This window comes from Triticum dicoccoides, chromosome 6A (genome assembly GCF_002162155.2).
Source record: "Triticum dicoccoides isolate Atlit2015 ecotype Zavitan chromosome 6A, WEW_v2.0, whole genome shotgun sequence".
Lineage (NCBI taxonomy): Eukaryota > Viridiplantae > Streptophyta > Magnoliopsida > Poales > Poaceae > Triticum > Triticum dicoccoides.
This window is the reverse complement of record NC_041390.1, coordinates 478,697,561-478,712,291: the sequence shown is the minus strand read 5'-3', so window position 1 is coordinate 478,712,291 and position 14,731 is coordinate 478,697,561. Positions and strand designations below refer to the sequence as shown.

Here is a 14,731-nt window from a genome sequence, read left to right as displayed (position 1 = left end):
CCCCCCCCCCCCAATCCTAGTTGGAATAGGATTCACGGAGGGGGAAAAGAGAGAGGGGGCCGGCCACCTCTCCTGGTCCTAATAGGACTAGGGGAAGGGGGGCGCGCAGCCCATGTGGGGCTGCCTCTTCTCTTTTCCACTAAGGCCCATCATGGCCCATTTAGCTCCCGGGGGGGTTCCAGTAACCTTCCCGGTACTCCGGTAAAATCCCGATTTCACCCGGAACACTTCCGATATCCAAACATAGGCTTCCAATATATCAATTTTTACGTCTCGGCCATTTCGAGACTCCTCGTCATGTCCGTGATCACATCCGGGACTCCAAACAACCTTCGGTACATCAAAATGCATAAACTCATAATATAACTATCATCGTAACCTTAAGCGTGCGGACCCTACGGGTTCGAGAACAATGTAGAAATTGACCGAGACATGTCTCCGGTCAATAACCAATAGCGGGACCTGGATGCCCATATTGGCTCCTACATATTCTACAAAGATCTTTATCGGTCAGACCGCATAACAACATACGTTGTTCCCTTTGTCATCGGTATGTTACTTGCCCGAGATTCGATCGTCGGTATCCAATACCTAGTTCAATCTCGTTACCGGCAAGTCTCTTTACTCGTTCCGTAATACATCATATCGCAACTAACTCATTAGTTGCAATGCTTGCAGGGCTTATGTGATGTGCATTACCGAGAGGGCCCAGAGATACCTCTCCGACAATCGGAGTGACAAAACCTAATCTCGAAATACGCCAACCCAACATGTACCTTTGGAGACACCTGTAGTACTCCTTTATAATCACCCAGTTACGTTGTGACGTTTGGTAGTACCCAAAGTGTTCCTCCGGTAAACGGGAGTTGCATAATCTCATAGTTACAGGAACATGTATAAGTCATGAAGAAAGCAATAGCAACATACTAAACGATCGGGTGCTAAGCTAATGGAATGGGTCATGTCAATCAGATCATTGAACTAATGATGTGACCTCGTTAATCAAATAACAACACTTTGTTCATGGTTAGGAAACATAACCATCTTTGATTAACGAGCTAGTCAAGTAGAGGCATACTAGTGACACTAAGTTTGTCTATGTATTCACACATGTATTATGTTTCCGGTTAATACAATTCTAGCATGAATAATAAACATTTATCATGATATAAGGAAATAAATAATAACTTTATTATTGCCTCTAGGGCATATTTCCTTCTCTTCTATGATTTGAGACATTACTTTTGGGATGACCCACGTATTTATAAATAAGGAGTAGATGGTGTTATTAGACGTTGTGTACCTGAGCATGAACAGGAATAGATCCTACGCAAGTGCCACTCTGAAACTTATGGAGGACACCACGCGGGAGATAGAACTGCACATAAGGTATTGCAATCCGGTTTTTATTGGCCTACTCTCTTCAAGGATGCCCGTAAGTTTGTCCTATCTTGTGATGAATGTCTAAGAATTGGTAATATTAGTAGACGACAAGAAATGCCTATGAACTATTCACTTGTTATTGAACCGTTTGATGTTTGGGGCTTTGATTATATGGGACCTTTTCCTTCCTCTAATGGATATACACATATTCTAGTTGCTGTCGATTATGTTACTAAGTGGGTAGAAGCTATTCCAACTAGTAGTGCTGATCATAACACTTTATTAAAATGCTTAAAGAAGTTATTTTTCCAAGGTTTGGAGTCCCTAGATATTAATGACTGATGGTGGTTCACATTTTATTCATGGTGCTTTCCGTAAAATGCTTGCTAAATATGACGTCAATCATAGAATTGCATCTCCGTATCGCCCACAGTCTAGTGGTCAAGTAGAATTGAGTAATAGAGAACTCAAATTAATTTTGCAAAAGACTGTCAATAGGTCTAGAAAGAATTGGTCCAAGAAACTTGATGATGCATTATGGGCCTATAGAACTACATATAAAAATCGTATGGGTATGTCTCCGTATAAAATGGTATATGGAAAAGCATGTCACTTACCTCTCGAACTAGAACATAAGGCATATTGGGCTATTAAAGAGCTCAACTATGATTTCAAACTTGCTGGTGAAAAGAGGTTATTTGATATTAGCTCACTTGATGAATGGAGAACCCAAGCTTAGAAAATGCCAAGTTGTTTAAAGAAAAGGTTAAAAGATGGCATGACAAAAGGATACAAAAGTGTGAGTTTAATGTAGGTGATTATGTATTGCTATACAACTCTCGTTTAAGAACTTTTGCAGGAAAACTTCTCTCTAAATGGGAAGGCCCCTATGTTATCGAGGAGGTCTATCGTTCCGGTGCCATAAAAATCAACAACTTAGAAGGCACAAATCCGAAGGTGGTAAACGGTCAGAGAATTAAACATTATATCTTAGGTAATCCCATAAATGTTGAAACCAATATTATTGAAACCGTAACCCTGGAGGAATACATAAGGGACACTTTCCAGAACGTTTCAGACTCCGAAAAGGAATAGGTATGTGGTACTGTAAGTAAAGAGACTCCAAAACAATTTTTAAGGCAATATTTCTCCGTTTTTGAATATTTAGAAAAATAGAAAATTAAGTAGCAGTCCGGGAAGGACACGAGGGCCCCACGAGGGTGGAGGGCACGCCCTACCCCTTGGGCGCCCCCCTACCTCGTGAGCACCTCGTGTGCCTTCCGGACTCCATTTCTTTGCACGATATGTATTTTGGTCGGTAAAAATTCACTATATAATCTCCTAGGGGTTTTGACTCCCGTATCACGCAAAAATCTCATGTCTTTGTTTCGAGCTATTTTCTGTCAGGGTTGTCAAGGCCAGGCACTATGTCGTCTCCCTCCTCCTCCAACCATGAGGGCAACGATGCTTGGCTAATGAAGATAGAGCTGAAGAGAGAAGAAGCTGTGGAGATCAATAAGGACGAAGGGATCAAGAAGGCCATGGAGGACCAAGTTCCAACAACAGAAGACACCCTTCAACTGGATCATAATCTTCTTACCCCTACAGAAATCAAAGCTTTCAAGATGATTGAGTTGGCTCGTATACAAAATAAGTATCTCACACATGAAAATATTTTGTTAAAGGAGCATATCATCGCACTCAAGGGCATTATCTGCAAGTTAGAAGACCTCCTACGCTCGATGTGTGACTATCCGTCATCAACAGCTCCACCCTCTTCACCAACCAAGGAGATATAATCACATGGGTATCGGCACTCCACTTGGCAACTGCCAAGCTTGGGGGAGTGCCCCGGTATCGTATCACCATCACTTTTATCTTTACCGTTTTTCTCAGTTCGATCCTTTTGGTGATATTTTGATCTAGTAGAATAAAGTTTATGGCATGATCTAGTTTTAAGTTTTGCTTTATGATCTCTCTATGTAATCGAGTCCGTGAGCCATATAATAAAGATTAGTGTTGAGTCAAGGGCTTGATTTTCGTGCTATGATCTTGGGTTAATAAAAGAAAAAGAGAAAAAGAATAAGAAGAAACAAAAGTTCATATTGATCTTATTGATAGTAATGACTTCACATAGAAAGAGTGTGATGATTAAAAGTTGTTGGGAGTTGGCAGCCATAGCTTTGGTCATCGTTGCAATTAATAGGAAGTAATAAGGAAAGAGAGGTTTCACATATAAATATACTATCATTGACATCTTTTATGATTGGGAGCACTCATCAAAATATGACATGTTAAAGAGTTGATGTTGGACAAGGAAGACAACGTAATGGGTTATGTTTTCTTATATCTGAGATAAAGTATGTTGTCATGGATAATCCAAGATGTTGAGCTTGCCTTTCCCCCTCATGCTAGCCAAATTCTCAGCACCAAGTAGAAATACTACTTGTGCTTCCAAATACCCTTAAACCAGTCTTGCCATAAGAGTCCACCATATCTACATATGGATTGAATAAGATCCTTCAAGTAAGTTGTCATCGGTGCAAAGCAATAAAAATTGCTCTCTAAATATGTATGATTGATTGGTGTGGGAGAAATAAGCTTTATACGATCTTGTGATGTGGAAGTAATAAAAGCGACGGATTGCATAATAAAGGTTCATATCACAAGGGGCAATATAAAGTGACGTTCTTTCGCATTAAGATTTTGTACATCCAACCATAAAAGTGCATGGCAACCTCTGCTTCCCTCTGCGAAGGGCCTATCTTTTATTATTATCTTCACCTTTCCTTTTTTACATTTTATCCTTTGGCAAGCACAGTGTGTTGGAAAGATCCTGATAGATATATCTAATTGGATGTAGGGGGACATGAGTTATTATTGTTGACATTACCCTTGAGGTAAAAGGTTGTGGGGTGAAACTATAAGCCCCTATCTTTCTCTGTGTCCGATTAAAACTCCGTAACCACAAGTATTGCGCGAGTGTTAGCAATTATGAAGGACTAGATGATAGTAGAGTATGTGGACTTGCTTTTTAGCTCTGACATAGACTCTTTCTGATGTTATGATAAATTGCAATTGCTTCAATGACCGAGGTTATAGTTTGTTGGTTCTCAATAAGGTTTCTGATTCATACTTTTGCATTGTGAATAGATCATCACTTGAACATAAGTAATCATATGACAATATCAATGTATGTTGCTGTTATGAGAATAATCATGATGCCTTCATGCCCGTATTTTATTTTTATCGACGCCTCTACCTCTAAACATGGGGACATATTTATTGTTATCGGCTTTCGCTTGAGGACAAACAAGGTCTAAGCTTGGGGGAGTTGATACGTCCATTTTGCATCATGCTTTTATATCGATATTTATTGCATTATGGGCTGTTATTTCACATTATGTCACAATACTTATGGCTATTCTCTCTTATTTTACAAGGTTTACATAAGGAGGGAGAATGCCATCAGCTCGAATTCTGGGCTGGAAAAGGAGCAAATATTGGAGTCCTATTCTGCACAACTCCAAAAGTCCTGAAACTCCACGGAATACCTTATAATAAATAATGAAAAATCCTCGTCAAAGATGAAGACCAGGGGGCCCACACCCTGCTCACGAGGGTGGGGGCGCCCCCCTAGGGCGCGCCCCCCTACCTCGTGGGCCCCCCGGTGGATCTCCGATGACCATCTTCTCCTATATGAAGTCTTTCGTCGAGAAAAAATAAGAAGCAACCTTTCGGGACGAAACTCCGCCGCCATGAGGCGGAACCTTGGCGGATCCAATCTAGAGCTCCAGCAGAGCTGTTCTGCAGGGGAAACTTCCCTCCCGGAGGGGGAAATCATCGCCATCGTCATCACCAACGCTCCTCTCATCGGGAAAGGGCAATATCCATCAACATCTTCATCAGCACCATCTCATCTCAAAACCCTAGTTCATCTCTTGTATCCAATTCTTGTCTCCAAGTACGGGATTGGTGCTAGTAGGTTGCTAGTAGTGTTAATTACTCCTTGTAGTTGATGCTAGTTGGTTTAATTGGTGGAAGATCATATGTTCGGATCCTTTATGCATATTATTACTCCTCTGATTATGAACATGAATATGCTTTGTGAGTAGTTACATTTGTTCCTGAGGACAAGGGAGAAGTCATGCTATTAGTAGTCATGTGAATTTGGTATTCGTTCGATATTTTGATGAGATGTATGTTGTCTAGCCTCTAGTGGTGTTATGTGAACGTCGACTACATATCACTTCACCATTATTTGGGCCTAGAGGAAGGCATTGGGAAGTAATAAGTAGATGATGGGTTGCTAGAGTGACAGAAGGTTAAACCCTAGTTTATGCGTTGCTTCGTAAGGGGCTGATTTGGATCCATATGTTTCATGCTATGGTTAGGTTTACCTTAATACTTTGGTTGTAGTTGCGGATGCTTGCAATAGAGGTTAATCATAAGTGGGATGCTTGTTCAAGTAAGAACAGCACCCAAGCACCGGTCCAACCACATGTAAAATTATCAAAGTACCGAACACGAATCATATGAACGTGATGAAAACTAGCTTGATGATATTCCCATGTGTCCTCGGGAGTGCTTTTCCTTATATAAGAGTTTGTCCAGGATTGTCCTTTGCTACAAAAAGGATTGGGCCACCTTGCTGCACTTTATTTACTTTTGTTACTTCTTGCTCGTTACAAATTATCTTATCACAAAACTATCTGTTACCACTTATTTCAGTACTTGCAGAGAATACCTTGCTAAAAACCGTTTATCATTTCCTTCTGCTCCTCGTTGCGTTCGACACTCTTACTTATCGAAAGGACTACGATAGATCCCCTATACTTGTGGGTCATCACAAGGTATCAATCCAGTAGGAGGCTATGCGCGAGTCCCTCGTACCTACACAAAAACAATAGCTCAATGCAACCAACGCGCTTAGGGGTTGTCAATCCCTTCACGGTCACTTACGAAAGTGAGATCAAATAGAGATGATAAATAATATTTTTGGTATTTTTGGTATAGAGAAGCAAAGTAAAACGTAAAAGGCAAAGTAAAAGCAAAGCAATAATAAAGTGATGGAGATTGATATGATACGAAAGAGACCCGGGGGCCATAGGTTTCACTAGTGGCTTCTCTCAAGAGCATAAGTATTCTATGATGGGTGAACAAATTACTGTTGAGCAATTGACAGAATTGGGCATAGTTATGAGAATATCTAGGTATGATCATGTATATAAGCATCACGTCCAAGACAAGTAGACTGACTCTTGCCTGCATCTACTACTATTACTCCACTCATCGACCGCTATCCAGCATGCATCTAGAGTATTAAGTTAAAAACAGAGTAACGCCTTAAGCAAGATGACATGATGTAGAGGTATAGTTTCATGCAATATGATAAAAACCCCATCTTGTTATCCTCGATGGAAACAATACAATACGTGCCTTGCTGCCCCTTGTGTAACTGGGAAAGGACACCGCAAGATCGAACCCAAAGCTAAGCACTTCTCCCATGGCAAGAACAACCAATCTAGTAGGCAAAACCAAACTGATAATTCGAAGAGACTTGCAAAGATAACCAATAATACATAAAAGAATTCAGAGAAGATTCAAATATTATTCATAGATAGACTTGATCATAAACCCACAATTCATCGGTCTCAACAAACACACCGCAAAAGGAAGATTACATCGAATAGATCTCCACAAGAGAGGGGGAGAACATTGTATTGAGATCCAAAAAGAGAGAAGAAGCCATCTAGCTACTAACTATGGACCCGTAGGTCTGAAGTAAACTACTCACACTTCATCGGAGGGGCTTGGATGATGATGTAGAAGCCCTCCGTGATCGATGCCCCCTCCGGCGGAGCTCTGGAACAGGCCCCAAGATGGGATCTCATGGACACAGAAAGTTGCGGTGCTAGAATTAGGTTTTTGGCTCCGTCCCCGATCGTTTGGGGGTACGTAGGTATATATAGGAGGAAGGCGTACGTCGATGGAGCTTCAAGGGGCCCACGAGGCAGGGGGCGCGCCCTAGGGGGGCGCCCTCCACCCTCGTGACCGCCTCGTGGCTATCTTGACGGAGGGTCCAAGTCTCCTGGATCTTATATGATGAGAAAATCACGTTTCCGAAGGTTTCATTCCGTTTGGACTCCGTTTGATATTTTGTTTCTCCGAAACACTGAAATAGACAAAAAAATAGCAATTCTGGGCTGGGCCTCCGGTTAATACATTAGTCCCAAAAATAATATAAAAGTGGAAAATAAAGCCCAATATAGTCCAAAATAGTAGATAATATAACATGGAGCAATAAAAAATTATAGATACGTTGGAGACGTATCAAGCATCCCCAAGCTTAATTCCTGCTCGTCCTCGAGTAGGTAAATGATAAAAAGAGAATTTTTGATGCGGAGTGCTACTTGGCATAATTTTAATGTAATTCTTCTTAATTGTAGTATGAATATTCAGATCCGAAAGATTCGAGACAAAAGTTCATATTGACATAAAAATGATAATACTTCAAGCATACTAACTAAGCAATTATGTCTTCTCAAAATAACATGGCCAAAGAAAGTTCATCCCTACAAAATCATATAGTTTAGTCATGTTTCATTTTTGTCACACAAGAATGCTCCCATCATGCACGACCCCGATGACAAGCCAAGAAATTGTTTCATACTTTAGTAATCTCAAACCTATAAACTTTCACGCAATATATGAGCGCGAGCCATGGACATAGCACTACGGGTGGAATAGAATATAATGAAGGGGGTTATGTGGAGAAGACAAAAAGGAGAAAGTCTCACATCAACGAGGCTAATCAATGGGCTATGGAGATGCCCACCGATTGATGTTAATGCAAGGAGTAGGGATTGCCATGCAACAGATGCACTAGAGCTATAAATGTATGAAAGCTCAACAAAAGAAACTAGTGGGTGTGCATCCAACTTGCTTGCTCACAAGACCTAGGGCACTTGAGGAGGCCCATTGTTGGAATATACAAGCCAAGTTCTATAATGAAAAATTCCCACTAGTATATGAAAGTGATAACATGAGAGACTCTCTACCAAAAAGATCATGGTGCTACTTTGAAGCACAAGTGTGGTAAAAGGATAGTAACATTGTCCCTTTTCTCTTTTTCTCTCATTTTTGGGCCTTTTCTTTTTTTATGGCCTTTCTTTTTTGGGGCCTTCTCTTTTTTATGGCATTTCTTTTTTTTATTCCTCACTTGGGACAATGCTCTAATAATGATGCTCATCACACTTCTATTTATTTACAACTCAATGATTACAACTCGATACTAGAACAAAGATGACTCTATATGAATGCCTCTGGCGGTGTACCGGGATATGCAATGAACCAAGAGTGACATGTATGAAAGAATTATGAACGGTGGATTTGCCACAAAATACTATGTCAACTACATGATCATGCTAAGCAATATGACAATGATGAATGTGTCATGATGAACGGAATGATGGAAAGTTGCATGGCAATATATCTCGGAATGGCTATGGAAATGCCATAACAGGTAGGTATGGTGGCTGTTTTGAGGAAGATATAAGGAGGTTTATGTGTGAAAGAGCGTATCATATCACGGGGTTTGGATGCACCGGCGAAGTTTGCGCCAACTCTCAATGTGAGAAAGGGCAATGCACGGTACCGAAGAGGCTAGCAAGGATGGAAGGGTGAGAGTGCGTATAATCCATGGACTCAACATTAGTCATAAAGAACTCACATACTTATTGCAAAAATCTACAAGTCATCAAAAACCTCGGCACTACGCGCATGCTCCTAGGGGGATAGATTGGTAGGAAAAGACCATCGCTCGTCCCCGACCGCCACTCATAAGGAAGACAATCAAATAACACCTCATGTTTCAAATTTGTTGCATAACGTTTACCATACGTGCAATGCTACGGGACTTGCAAACCTCAACACAAGTATTTCTCAATTTCACAACTACTCAACTAGCACGACTTTGATATTATTACCTCCATATCTCAAAACAATCATCAAGCATCAAACTTTTCTTAGTATTCAACACACTCATAAGAAAGTTTTATTATTAATCTTGCATACCAAGCATATTAGGATTTTAAGCAAATTACCATGATATTAAGACTCTCAAAATAATCTAAGTGAAGCATGAGAGATCAATAGTTTCTATAAAACGAATTCACCACCGTGCTCTAGAAGATATAAGTGAAGCACTAGAGCAAAACTATAAAGCTCAAAAGATATAAGTGAAGCACATAGAGTATTCTATCAAATTCAAAATTATGTATGGCTCTCTCAAAAGGTGTGTACAGCAAGGATGATTGTGGTAGACTAACAAGCAAAGACTCAAATCATAAAATACGCTCCAAGAAAAACACATATCATGTGGTGAATAAAAATATAGCTCCAAGTAAAGTTACCGATAGAAGTAGACGAAAGAGGGGATGCCTTCCGGGGCATCCCCAAGCTTTGGCTTTTAGGTGTCCTTAGATTATCTTGGGGGTGCCATGGGCATCCCCAATCTTAGGCTCTTGCCACTCCTTGTTCCATAATCCATCAAATCTTTACCCAAAACTTGAAAACTTCACAACACAAAACTTAAAGTAAAAAATCTCGTGAGCTCCGTTAGCGAAAGAAAACAAAAGACCACTTCAAGGTACTATAATGAACTCATTCTTTATTTATATTGGCGTTAAACCTACTGTATTCCAACTTCTCTATGGATTATAAACTATTTTACTAGCCATAGATTCATCAAAATAAGCAAACAACACACGAAAAACAGAATCTGTCAAAAACAGAACAGTCTGTAGTAATCTGTAGCTAGCGCAAGATCTGGAATCCCAAAAATTCTAAAATAAATTGATGGACGTGAGGAATTTATCTATTAATCATCTGAAAAAATAATTAACTAAATTTCACTTTCCAAATAAAAATGACAGCAGTTCTCGTGAGCGCTAGAGTTTCTGTTTTTTACAGCAAGTTCAACAAGACTTTCCCCAAGTCTTCCCAACGGTTCTACTTGGCACAAACACTAATTAAACACAAAAAAACACAACCAAAACAGAGGCTAAATAATTTATTTATTACTAAACAGGAGCAAAAAGCAAGGAATAAAAATAAAATTGGGTTGCCTCTCAACAAGCGTTATCGTTTAACATCCCTAGCTAGGCATAACAAGCAAGAATAGATCTAGGTATTGCCATCTTTGGTAGGCAATCCATAAGTGGATCTCATGATAGATTCATATGGTAATTTTATTTTATTTCTATGGAAGTGTTCCATGCCCTTTTTTAATGGAAATTGAAATCTAATATTCCCTTCCTTCATATCAATAATTTCACCAACCGTTCTAAGGAAAGATCTACCGAGAATAATAGGGCAAGAAGGATTGCAATCTATATCAAGAACGATAAAATCTACGGGCACATAATTCCTATTTGCAACAATAAGAACATCATTAATTATTCCCATAGGTTTCTTAATAGTGGAATCCGCAAGATGCAAGTTTAGAGAGCAATCATCAAAATCACGGAAATCTAGCAAATCACACAAAGTTTTGGGAATAGTAGAGACACTAGTACCCAAATCACACAAAGCATAAAACTCATAATCTTTAATTTTAATTTTAATAGTAGGTTCCCACTCACCATAAAGTTTTCTAGGTATAGAAACTTTCAACTCAAGTTTTTCTTCATAAGATTGCATCAAGGCATCAACGATATGTTCGGTAAAGGCTTTATTTTGACTATAAGCATGAGGAGATTTTAGCAAGGATTGCAACAAGGAAATACAATCAATTAAAGAGCAATTTTCATAATTAAATTCCTTGAAATCCAATATAGTGGGTTTAGCATCATCTAGGGTTTTATTTCTTTTAATACCACTTTTATCAATTTCACCATCAAGATATAATACTCCGAATTTTTAAAACGCCTTCTAGGTAAAGGTGGATCATATTCAGTCCCATCATTATCAAGATTAATATTGAAAAACAAAGATTTAATAGGGGACACATCAATAACTTTTAGATCTTCATTTTTATTTTCATAGGAATCCGGTTTAGCGGCCATCTTATTGACTAAGGTAGCTTGCATATCCGAAATTTCAGCAGTTAATTTTTCAAGACGAGCAATTTGGGATCTTATACCATCAAATTCTTTAGACATATCATCGAGCTCTTTATTCATATAACTCATAAAATTTTTTTGTTCCTTAAGCTCATTTCTAAAGAAATTATTATGCTCAAATTGCAAAACCATAAATTTCCTGATGTTGTTTTCGATCTCCTCTAACCTTTTAAGGTGAAGATCACCGAATCTAGGAAGAGCCATCGCGACAAACAAGCAATCCAACATACGAGCAAACAAAAAGCAAATGGGCAAAATGAGGTAAATAGAGAGGGAGGAAGGATAGAGAGAGAGGGCGAATAAAACGGCAAGGGTGAAGTGGGGGAGAGGAAAACGAGAGGCAAATGGCAAATAATGTAATGCATGAGATAGGGATTGTGATGGGTACTTGGTATGTTGACTTTTGCGCAGACTCCCCGGCAACGGCACCAGAAATTCTTCTTGCTACCTCTTGAGCACTGCGTTGGATCTCCCCGAAGAGGAGAGGATGATGCAGCAAAGTAGTGTAAGTATTTCCCTCAGTTTTTGAGAACCAAGGTATCAATCCAGTAGGAGGCTATGCGCGAGTCCCTCGTACCTACACAAAAACAATAGCTCAACACAACCAACGTGCTTAGGGGTTGTCAATTCCTTCATGGTCACTTACGAAAGTGAGATCTGATAGAGATGATAAATAATATTTTTGGTATTTTTGGTATAGAGATGCAAAGTAAAAAGTAAAAGGCAAAGTAAAAGCAAAGCAATAATAAAGTGATGGAGATTGATATGATAAGAAAGAGACCCGGGGGCCATAGGTTTCACTAGTGGCTTATCTCAAGAGCATAAGTATTCTACGGTGGGTGAACAAATTACTGTTGAGCAATTGACAGAATTGAGCATAGTTATGAGAATATCTAGGTATGATCATGTATATAGGCATCATGTCTGAGACAAGTAGACCGACTCTTGCCTGCATCTACTACTATTAATCCACTCATCGACCGCTATCCAGCATGCATCTAGACTATTAAGTTAAAAACAGAGTAACGCCTTAAGCAAGATGACATGATGTAGAGGGATAGTTTCATGCAATATGATAAAAAAAACCATCTTGTTATCCTTGATGGCAACAATATAATACGTGCCTTGCTGCCCCTTGTGTCACTGGGAAAGGACACCGCAAGATCGAGCCCAAAGCTAAGCACTTCTCCCATGGCAAGTACAACCAATCTAGTAGGCCAAACCAAACTAATAATTCGAAGAGACTTGCAAAGATAACCAATCATACATAAAAGAATTCAGAGAAGATTCAAATATTATTCATAGATAGACTTGATCATAAACCCACAATTCATCGGTCTCAACAAACACACCGCAAAAATAAGATTACGTCGAAAAGATCTCCACAAGAGAGGGGGAGAACATTGTATTGAGATCCAAAAAGAGAGAAGAAGCCATCTAGCTACTAACTATGGACCCATAGGTCTAAAGTAAACTACTCACACTTCATCGGAGGGGCTTGGATGATGATGTAGAAGCCCTCCGTGATCGATGCCCCCTCCGGCGGAGCTCTGGAACAGGCCCCAAGATGGGATCTCATGGACACAGAAAGTTGCGGTGCTAGAATTAGGTTTTTGGCTCCGTCCCCGATCGTTTGGGGGTACGTAGGTATATATAGGAGGAAGGCGTACGTCGGTGGAGCTTCAAGGGGCCCACGAGGCAGGGGGCGCGCCCTAGGGGGGCGCCCTCCACCCTCGTGACCGCCTCGTGGCTATCTTGACGGAGGGTCCAAGTCTCCTGGATCTTATGTGATGAGAAAATCTCCGTTTGATATTCGTTTCTCTGAAACACTTAAATAGTCAAAAAAACAGCAATTCTGGGCCGGGCCTCCGATTAATAGGTTAGTCCCAAAAATAATATAAAAGTGGAAAATAAAGCCCAATATAGTCCAAAACAGTAGATAATATAGCATGGAGCAATCAAAAATTATAGATATGTTGGAGACGTATCAGATAACAATGTCCTAAGCAATCCGGATAAAAGTTAGCTGGAATGGACATGTTTAACTAAATCTAAATGCATATATACTTTGAGGGGGAGTTCAATCCATACAGCTGCATTGTTGCTATTTTTTAAAATTCTCAGCTATATGGAAATTGATATTCTTTTCAGGTCTCAGTGCTGATATAAAAACAACAGTTACAAAGACCTGAAAATTTAATCATACAATAAATATGTGACCAGCATGCAGTTCTAATTTTAATTTGGTAGAGATTATTAGTTTTAGTTTGCAAGAAATATACTTATATGGGTTTTGCAAAATTCTTTCCAAGCTTATGGGGTCGTGAATCTCATGGACGAGGGCCTCACCGCTTCCGAACCCAGCCCATCCGTCTCCAAGCGGGCTCAGTTTATGGTGCCGCACGCATCCAGTAGCTCAGGTGCTGACCCTGAGATGGAGATCCGAGCACTAGAATCAATGGCCAGCGGAGTCTACCCGTTGTGATGGGCGGAGGCGCTCAGCTGCCTCGCTGCGGTCCTCAAGAAGGCGAATGCTGGCGGCGGGGTTGTGGAGTGTTGCTATGCTTGCACGGAGAAATTGCTTAGGGACGAGGATGAGGGTATCAGGTTGGCAGCTGTGCGATTGGTGAGATTTTATCATTTATGGGTACTTATTTTTTCTTTTGTGCTGTTGTGTGCTTTTGAGAGTTACATATGAGGAATTGAGGAGATCTCCTATCTTCGGTGGATAGGTTGGCCTTTGTGCGGAGAAGTTTGCCATGAGAGAGGAGTTGGTTGGTGATGGTGACCAAATGGACTGGGTTATCCTACATGTATGGTTTGCACTTCGCGCTGGATTTGGTGTTCATGAACGGTTGGATCAACTAGCTGAGTGTGGGCCTACTGTTAATGTGATACCGACATTTTTATTTAGCCTAATACTTCTGTTTCTATATGTCAATTCCAGGCTACTAAAGTTTGGAATGAATAGTTACACGACATGACCATTACTGTTACTGGGAGCGATGTTCTTGTTTTTTACTTAGAAGAATTGTATTTTCGGCAATTTACCCTTCTGTTCTTATCACCAGAAATCCATTTGACAAGGTGAAAGTACTCATGGCAAATGAGATTTACTACTGAAACATGCGGTTTGTGATGCACACGATAAGAAAGATGCATCTAATCATGCTTGTGCATTTAATATTTGTATATTACAAGTTTTACTCCACTGACCACTGTAA

General features: G+C 40.0%; 1 pseudogene; it reads left to right on the top strand.

The window, feature by feature from the left end:
- Positions 1–14,731, top strand: part of LOC119315923 — a 48,805-nt pseudogene that overhangs the window by 32,663 nt on the left and 1,411 nt on the right.